Source organism: Schistocerca nitens, chromosome 8 (genome assembly GCF_023898315.1).
Source record: "Schistocerca nitens isolate TAMUIC-IGC-003100 chromosome 8, iqSchNite1.1, whole genome shotgun sequence".
NCBI lineage: Eukaryota > Metazoa > Arthropoda > Insecta > Orthoptera > Acrididae > Schistocerca > Schistocerca nitens.
Genome location: NC_064621.1, coordinates 130,865,735 through 130,875,463, shown reverse-complemented (window position 1 = coordinate 130,875,463; position 9,729 = coordinate 130,865,735). Strand labels below are relative to the sequence as shown.

Sequence of the window (9,729 nt, the reverse complement as noted above, 5' to 3'; positions counted from 1 at the left end):
GCACCTTGAAATTATCTTCTGTAGTTCTCTACAGTGGACACAGAAGCCATAAACATTCACATCTGTTAATGAGAGAGACTGGCGGAAACAAATTCCAACACCAATTAAATAATTAATGTAAAGCACTCCGTCTTCAGCCCAAGAGAGGTCCACCGGGACCATCCGACTGCCGTGTCATCCTCGGTGGATGATGCGAATAGGAGGGGACAGCACACCGCTCTGCCAGTCGTTATGATGGTATTCTTGACCGAAGCCGCTGCTATTCGGTCGAGTAGCTCCTCAATTGGCATCACGATGCTGAGTGCACCCCGAAAAATGGCAACAGCGCACGGCGGCCTGGATAGTCACCCATCCAAGTGCAGACCACGCCCGACAGCGCTTAACTTCGGTGATCTCACGGGAACCGGTGTATCCACTGCGGCAAGGCCGTTGCCAAAAATAAGTAATGTAGAAAATGAAATTTCGGGAAAAAATTTGTCTATGTTACATATTCAAGTGATTAACAAAAAAAGGGTTCAAATGGCTCTGAGCACTATGGGACTAAACTTCTGAGGTCATCAGTCCTCTAGAACTTAGAACTACTTAAACCTAACTAACCTAAGGACATCACACACATGCCCGAGACAGGATTCGAAACTGCGACTGTAGCGGTCATGCGGTTACAGACTGTAGCGCCTAGAACCGCTCGGCCACCGCGGCCGGCCAAGTGATTAACATTGCAGGATCACAGGTTAATGTAAGCGCGAGATAGGCCATTCCAAATGTGAACTATTGGTACATTAGTAGGCAGTGCATTCGCCAGAATGTTGACTGAAAGCAAGCAAACGTGATGTATTGTGTCGGATGTCAGTTTGTGGGATGGAATCCCTTGCATGTTGCACTTGATCGGTCAGATACAGGGACGGTTAATGGTGGTTATGGATGATGCTGGAGTTGTCGCCCGATGATGTCCCATGTGTGCTCGCCTAGAGACAGGTATGGTGCTCGTGCAGGCCAAGGCACCGTCTGAACACTCTGTAGAGATGTTGGGCTACAACAGCGGTATGTGAACAAACGTTCATGAATAGCAGCACAACAGATCGAATCACCAGATGGACATACAGTTCTGCAGTCAGGGTGCTCCTGCTGTCATACGAAATCGCCCCCTAGGCAATAGCTCCATGTGTAGGTTCAGTGTGTGCAGAACGCAGGCAGGTTGGTTGTAGTCCCTCATCCTGATTCCTCCTAATCACAAGCGGCCATCCCTGGCACCGAAGCAGAACCGGCTTGCATCAGAAAACATAAAAGACCTCCAGAAGACACAACAGATATCCACCATGCTCTCTCTTCAAATGGTTCAAATGGCTCTGAGCACTATGGGACTTAACATCTGAGGTCATCAGTCCCTTAGAACGTAGAACTACTTAAACCTAACTAACCTAAGGACATCACACACATTCATGCCCAAGGCAGGAGTCGAACCTGCGACTGTAGCGGTCGCGCGGTTCCAGACTGATGCGCCTAGATCCGCTCGGCAACTACGGCAGGCGCTCTCTCTTCACTCCAGCCGCCTGGCTCGAGGCTGTGTTTGAGGTAATAGATTTGTAACAGTTCGTTGTGCCACTGTGGTGCCAAGTACTGCTCAAATTGCAGCTGCAGATGCATTAAGATGCGCCAGGGTCATACATCGAACACGACGGTCTTCCCTCTCTTTAGTTTCACATGGCCGACCAGAACCCGGTCATCTTGCGATCGTACATTCTCCACGGCTGCCATCAATCATGTATTGTGGTTACATTCCTGCCGCGTCTTTGTGCAGTGTCGTGGTAGGAACATCCAGCTTCTCGTACTCTGTCACACGACCTCGTTCAATCTCAGTGAGGTGTTGATAATAACGTTTTCGACGCCTTAAAGGCATTCTTGACTATCATCAACTCCAATCTCAGACGTAAACAGCTCTTACATCCGTTACAGCGTGTATTTAAAGCAAACCTGCTTTGCATGCTCATAGCGGTGCTACTAGTGGCAGTCTTACGCAACTGGCGTGAAATTAGAATTGACATCATCTTTCAGATGAAGGAACACGCCTAAAAACGTACGGTCTTGTCATATAACTACTTGTTGGTGTTGCGATTTAATGTATCTGAAAAATTAAATACATGTGTCATCAGCGCATTCAACGGGACTGGTTTCCTTCATTCAGCCAGGAAATTCCCGTGAGTGGGCTACAGGGTAGTAGCTGTTAAATATTACAGACCTCTAAATAAGTGACAATATATTTTAAATTTTTACTGGCGTATTTTTTGCTACCATCTGGAATCGAATGACACGTATTCAAATCCAATGAGGCTAAAAGAAGAAATGTCGCCCTTGAAGGTAAAAAAAGAAGAAATTCTACTGATTAATAAAACACTCAAAAACCATTAGAGAACAATTAATGAAAACTATTAGTTAGATTTTATTCACAGTGGCCTTCTTAGGCATAAGTTACACAAAATTCGAGGTGGTTCATTCAAGGTAACTCGCACTGCAGTGCTTAACAAGACACAGCCGCAGTCAACAGCAGGCAACTTAATGTTGCGAATATGACAAAATGGTGCGAACTGCACTTCCTGGACATTGGTATAAGCATCATCAATTTATAAAACTTTTTATAAATTGTTCAGCTAAATCTTGGCGCTTGGTAACAGGATTATTTACATCTTTGGTATGTCAATAAACCGTAGACCGGTGATGTATTCATTGTGTTATTCCTAGTTATGACACAATAAGAAATGGCGACAAGCCAGCAACGATCTACATTGGCAGCTGTACTCACGCAACTTATTTATCAGCAGGACGAGAACCAGAAGCGGCTACTGAACGCCCTTCAACCACTCCTACAAAGCGTATTGCAGAAGCAAGCAACACAGTAAGTGCCGGCTTTTTCTTCCTTTGATAAGGCTTTAGAGGACTGGGAAGCCTACGAATCAAGAATACTGGAACGTTTCCACGTAATCAAAGTAACTGACACCAGTCTCATAAAATCTTTGTTTTTGTCATGGCCAAAACGTAAGATTTACCGGCTACTGTGCAAACTGGCCCCCTTATAAGAGCTCACCTTTCCAAATATTCACTCGTTGCTGACTACATATTACCAGCGGCATTCCCGTGTTATTTCCTCCCGGGTAGCATTTTACCGTTGCGAGAAACAGCCAAACCAGACTCATAGAGAACGGGCGGCTGAGTTGCAAGTTTTAGGGTGAAAATGTCATTTTGTTATCCTTAAAAGTAAGGAGTCATATGCAGGAGGAATGATCCGGGACATGATCATTTGGGGTACTCCAGACAGGGATTTCCAACACGAGGCACTTCAACTCGAAGATTCGTAATCAAACAAAGTTTTGGACTTAGCACAAAGCTCCGAAGTGAGCCGAGCAGCAGGCAAGAAACTGGAGTCGTGGATCGACATAACAGCCGTCGATATAAAAACATCCGGTCCAGCAGCCAATGGCCACACTAATGTCGATTTGGACGTAGTAACTGTACAGGCAGGATGCCTTACCATTAACCAACAACGTCCTCCACCCCGCTCCAGCCGATCAAACTGATCTTGGGTATCGAAACGATTGACATCACGTCCGGATTGTTTTAAGAAACATCAACGTGAAGACTGTCCTGACAGATGGGTCTATTGCCAAAACTGTTTTGCCACTTAGCTTCTGTATGTTGTAAGTCTCGTCAGGCAAGACAGCCTCCTGGCCAACAGATGAATGTTAATCTGGTAGCCATTGTATACCATCAAGAGACGTCCAATAAGGTTTTCGTAGAAGTGAAAATCGCACACAAACCAGTCCAATTACAAGTAGACACCGGCGCAGCCGTGACCATTCTGAATTACGGTACCAATTTGAAACTTGGAGCTCCTTCCCTGCAAGAAACAAAGAGGCGTCTAAAATGGTTCAAATGGTTCTGAGCACTATGGGACTTAACTTCTGAGGTCATCAGTCCCCTAGAACTTAGAACTACTTACACCTAACTAACCTAAGGACATCACACACATCCATGCCCGAAGCAGGATTCGAACCTGCGACCGTAGCGGTCGCGCGGTTCCAGACGTAGCGCCTAGAACCGCTCGGCCACCCCGGCCGGCAAAGAGACGTCTAACGGCGTATAATAAACATACCATCCCAGTCAAGTAGAATTGCCAAACATATCACAATGTAACCCTTAACATTACCTTCTTAGTCGTTAACAGCTATTCCATTAAAAACTTATTTGCACTTGACACTCTTTTGAGAAATTCGTATTTTCAATGGACGATGATGTTCCGTACTCGGACCTAGACACACTTCGCCACGATTATGAGGACACGTTCACCCCGGAACTCGGCACCGCAACGGATTTTGAGGCACACATCGCACCGAAACGCAGTGCACGGCCCCGGTACTTTAGGCACAGTGCGAAAGCCATGGGGGACGATCCGCCTGTCTGGCGATTTTAAAGTAACTGTCAGTGCCCAATCAGAGGTTGCGCCATATCCTATTCCTTAGCCGGAAGAATTACTGTCAAAATTAAAAGGTGGAAAGTTCTTCTCTAAAACAGACCTCGCAGATGCATACTTTCACATTCCCCTTGGTACAGAATCTCAACAGTTTGTTGCACTTAACACGCCGAAGGGGTTTTATCGTGTAAACGCCTAATGTTTGGTATAACAAGTGCCCCCACCATGTTTAAACGGTCTTTGGAACAATTAGTATTCAAAGTGGAAGAATGCATTAATTATTTAGACGACATCATTGTAACAGGGAGAACCACGGGGGAACATCTTCGTAATCTTTATTCAGCGTCTTGAGGGAGGCTGGCCTAAAATACAAGAAAGAAAGACGTTGTTTTTCCAGGTTGAGATTGAGTACCTCGGCCACACCATTTCCAGCATGGGCATTCGTCCTCTGGATAAACATGTGGAAGCCATAATCAAACTTCCCAGACCAACAACGCTTAAGCTACTTCTTTCCTTTCTGGGGAAGATGTCGCGTTACTGGAAGTTCTTACCTGCAGCAGTAACATAAACCGCCCCCTTGACCTAGGTACGCAAAATAGGGATGCCTTTCCAATGGACACCAGCTTGCGAGCGTGCCTTCCACAGGTTGAAATCCCATTTGTTAACGGCCCCGTGCCTCGCACGTTTTGATCCATCAAAGCAGACAGTTATTGCAGCGGAAGCATCTGATACAGGCGTCTGAGCAGTCCTGGCACAGAGGCATGCGGATGGCTCTGAGCACCCTGAGGACTATGCATCCAAAACATTGACTCACACCCAACGCAGGTACTCCCAAGTAGAAAAGGAAACGCTGGCCATCATCTTCGCATTAAAGAAATTCCACGTTTTTGTTTATGGCACAAAATTTCACCTGGTCACAGACCTTAAACCGCTGATCTCCATATTCAGTCCAGGAGCGAAGATTCCAGACAGGACTGCTCACGGCCTCCAGCGCTGGACTTTATTTTTGGCGCGCTTTCACGATGCGATTCACTTCCGCGACACTACTGAGCGTACCAAGGCTGATGCCCTCTCCCGCCTTCCATGGGGCACAATCCAGAGTTCGACAAAGAAGAAATTATGTGTCTTCACATCGATGAAGAAGCAGAAGCCGCCATAGATTCTATCCCCATTACCAGCTCCCGGGTCGAAGACGCAACCGGTAGCGACGAGGTACTCCAACAAGTCCGGAATCACGTACTTACGGATGGCCCGGACGACAACCTCCCAAGACTTCCCGTCATCCCGTCAATTCTTTAATGCCCGCCATCAGCTCATGTTGAACGATGGGGTAATTCTGCTCGTTTCGGACGAGGGACACACACGCGTAGTCATTCCTTATTCTTTAAGTTGGCAGTTCCTGCAACTATTACGCGAGGGTCACTTGGGGTCTCCCGAGCTAAACTCCTGGCTCGAAGGTTCCCTTACTGGCCAGGCATGAATCAAGAGATTGAATGACTCACGGAAATATGCCCATTCTGCCAAAGCCAACAGGCAGCCCCATGACATTAACTTGCATTAACTTGCTTCTTGGCAACCATGTCCTCGTCCTTGGGAGCGAGTAAACGTTGATTTTGCCGGACAAGTGTTTAACGCCATGTTCTTGATAGTGGTTGATGTTTATTACCGATTTCCGTACATGGTCTGATGCAACGCCACGTCAACCACCAACACCATCATAGCCTTAGAGAAGGTTTAGGCGATTGAGGGTCTGCCGGAAGTGCTCGTAACTGATAATGGTCCACAATTCAGTGAGAAATTTCGTGCTTTCTGTACCCAGCATGGCAATTGCTACATTCCAACACCCTCCATCCATCCAAAATCGAATGGGGAAGCCGAGAGTATGGTCCGCGCAGATGAAGAAATACCTTCAATATCACTCCACCGATGCATCACTAACTTTTTTGAGCAGTTACAGGTCCATCCCCATCAGAGACAAAAGTCCCGTGGAACTTCTCCACAGACAGAAGCTCCAGACCCTCTTGAGCCTGCTCATGCCAACGCCACGGCCAGCACCTCCACGGCTTGCTTCCAAGTTCCGTCCTGGAATCTTGGTATGGGTGAAAGAATTTGGTCGGCAGCCAGCCTGGATTCTGGGAACAGTGGTACAGCACCGGGGTCGGAAGGTCTTCAGGGCGTAGCTTCGGGACCGGGAGGTTCTGCAACATGCCGATCAACTTCGTCCCCGACTAGTTTCTCAACAGTTTTTTTCTGTTCCCCTCTCCGCACCACCATTACCAGTCACCAAGTTCCCATCCTACCCCAAGCCACCCAGCCAGTGTAACACCACACTTATGTGTGCCTTTTGCGCAGAGCCAGCTGACCAGCACCACACCCCAACAAGTGCGACTTACCCCGGACGTCCCCCAATTTCAGAGGCTGCCCTACCCGGATTACGGGATGTCGCCAGGTCACCAACCACGAGTAATTCCGGATGAAGATGAAGAAATACCGCTGGCTCCTCCTGCTCCACCTTCTCTGCTGCTGAGATCCACACCATACAACCTTCGCCCCCAGGCTGGGGCGGTTTCGTCTGTAGACTCCTGTGCGCCGAGTCACCAACGCCGCTGAGGACTCAGAGGAAGACCCCATGGATCTGGCGTTCATTCGCAGCAGATGTTTCCCCTCTTCCCCAAGGGAGGAGGGGTGTAGTATCCAACACAATTAAATCTCCACACTGATCAGAGGTGCGCTCCATTACCCGCGGCCGAGAAATGCATCTTTGTTACACATTTGTAACTGTGAATTTTTGTTTATCCTTGGGCATGAAAGCTGTCTGAGGCTGAATTGCGTAAATTCGAAACCGTCAAAGTCACTTTTTGAATACAGTAACCTAAAACTAATTTGTGTTTGGCTGCTGTAGACCATCGACTATTTAAATCAACATGTGTTTCCTTTCTCTCATCGTGCATTCTCTTTTTGTATAATGTATGTCTTAAGTAGAGCCATATCCGACACACACAAAAAAGTTTGACTCGACTCTCAATCTCACGAGTGTTACTCGCAATGTGTACTTTTGGCCCGCATTTGTTCCACGAGTCGGACTCGTCAGGGTACGGCAAGGGATTAAATAAATGGATCAGCTGTCCTGGCAGTTGGAGTTTCCCTTCGAGCAGTGACCTTGGAGACATCGGACTCCTTCTCGCGCTTTGTGTATGTCTAATACCAGAATAGATGATACTAACAGGGGACGCAGTGGAAGCTACATACAAGTACCAGATAAACAGTTAAAGGAGTGGGTGTTTACTGATCGCCAAGAAAGGATAAAATACGCTGTAGCCATGATATACTTCGGAATGAAATCAACACACAGTTCCGCATTACTCGGCGCTACGGTTTTCCTCTGTAGGAGAAATTAACAACAGAAAAACACTATAAAGTAAATTGTAGACTGTCCAGTCTTTAGAGCGCGGTATTCAGTGTAAAGAAATGAATAATTTTAAGCGTTTCAGACCCCCTGGCTACAACCGCGTGCATTAATTTTTACTGCGTGTTAGCTGCAAAAAAGGTGTTTTTCCCAATACAAACAGAGGTAGACGTTTTGAATGTTCAACCTTTTCATCATGCGGCAACTGTTGGGCATCACTATGAAAATATCACCAAGTCGATGTAACAGTTCACAGCATCTCGTGACGACCACAATACACGGATGTCGTTGGATCGCCATATTTCACTGTTTAACTAAATATTGTTATTGTTATTTTTCATGGTAACTATTTATCATTTCACTATTTATTAAAATACATAAGATTTTGTGATTAGTTATTTTAGTTGATAAAATGAAGCTGAGTATACACAGTATGTCTTGCATCAAAAATCATTTAAAAAATCACCCTACATGAAGAAAAATTTACCTTCCTTCAGAAAAAATTCAGATCTGAAAGGGTTAAGTAAATTAGAAGACAGGATGTGGTTAGCCACGAGAAATGTCGAATACGGGCGCGAACGTGGCAACGCGACAGTGCTTACCACGTCATGATCGCCGAATGCGTGATTTGGGAAGCTTGTGGCACAAGCCACTTCAATGTCAGATAAATATTTCGGTGAATTATGCACTAATATCTGTAACGAAGTGACACCTGCTAAGACCTACAACGGAGTAAGATCGGGGAACGTCTATTCGTGGTTTCATGGACTCTGACGCAGCACGGCAGTATGCCTGCTCCTAGAGAATCTAGCTCCTATAGCCACGTTTACCGGCAGTCTCAGTGAAGACAGTTTCTGTGGATTCTGGCCGTCGGGGTGAACGGACTTCTTGGTGTTTGTGGGTTGAGTAACCTATCGTTTCGCCAGGACAACAACCGCGGGAGAATCTGCGTCCAGTTAAGCGTCGGCGTGTCTGCAGCAGAAATCTGAACGCAGCTCTCCGAATATTACTGATTTGCGCCATCTTGTGGCTCTCCGAATTTAACTGATCAGCGAATATTAAATATGATCCAACCCTGCCATCCGATGGTCCTTTACTCAAGCAACGCATTGGTTGGTCCAAGAGGCTAGGTGAAATTGATATTAATGTACAAATCTGCCGACTAAGTTTATCGACTTGTCAATTAATTACGCAATAGCCCGTGACTAATGTCGTTTGAATCGTAAGTGTATCATATTAATTTCTGATGAGACACATGTTTACTACGTATTTATGCCGTGATAATGTTATAAAATTTCACGGATGATGGAGAAGGGTAAATATATCAGTTTGAGGTTACGTCCCCGATCTGGAAACGAAAAGAAAATCGTTCTGATACATCTGGAAGTGGAATACATGTACCGTACTGTTGTTGCTAAGGTTATATGGTAGGCAGCTTTCGGAGTATGTAATACGTACCATAAAATGTCCAATAAATATGGACTCTAAAATGCGTATCTTGTGAGCTATGAAGATTTGTTCATCTTCGCTACTGTGAAACACATCTGTATTGAGCAAGTGCTGAAGGCTTTTGTGGTAGCGCATTTTAGAGCCCGTATCCACTGGACATTTTAGTAGAAAAAAATGCATTTTGACCGTCATTTCTAATACAATAAAACATGTTGCCATCATGGCCGTCAAACTAGAACAGCATGTTCCACTGTCCGCTGCGTGTCCTTACCTATTGCAAGACGTCACATCCACCTACCACAGAGGGTGCGTTTCAGTATTCTACAAGCACTTTAAGTATATATATGTACGGCCCAGTTGATTACATTTGCAAGAAGCTTGGTTATTGTATTATTACACTCAAACGTGGGTG

The 9,729-nt window shown here is 46.0% G+C and overlaps 1 pseudogene; it reads right to left on the bottom strand.

Annotated features, from left to right (window-relative positions):
• Positions 1–316: 316 nt before the first annotated feature.
• On the bottom strand, positions 317–434 carry LOC126199847 (5S ribosomal RNA; annotated as a pseudogene).
• Positions 435–9,729: the final 9,295 nt, after the last annotated feature.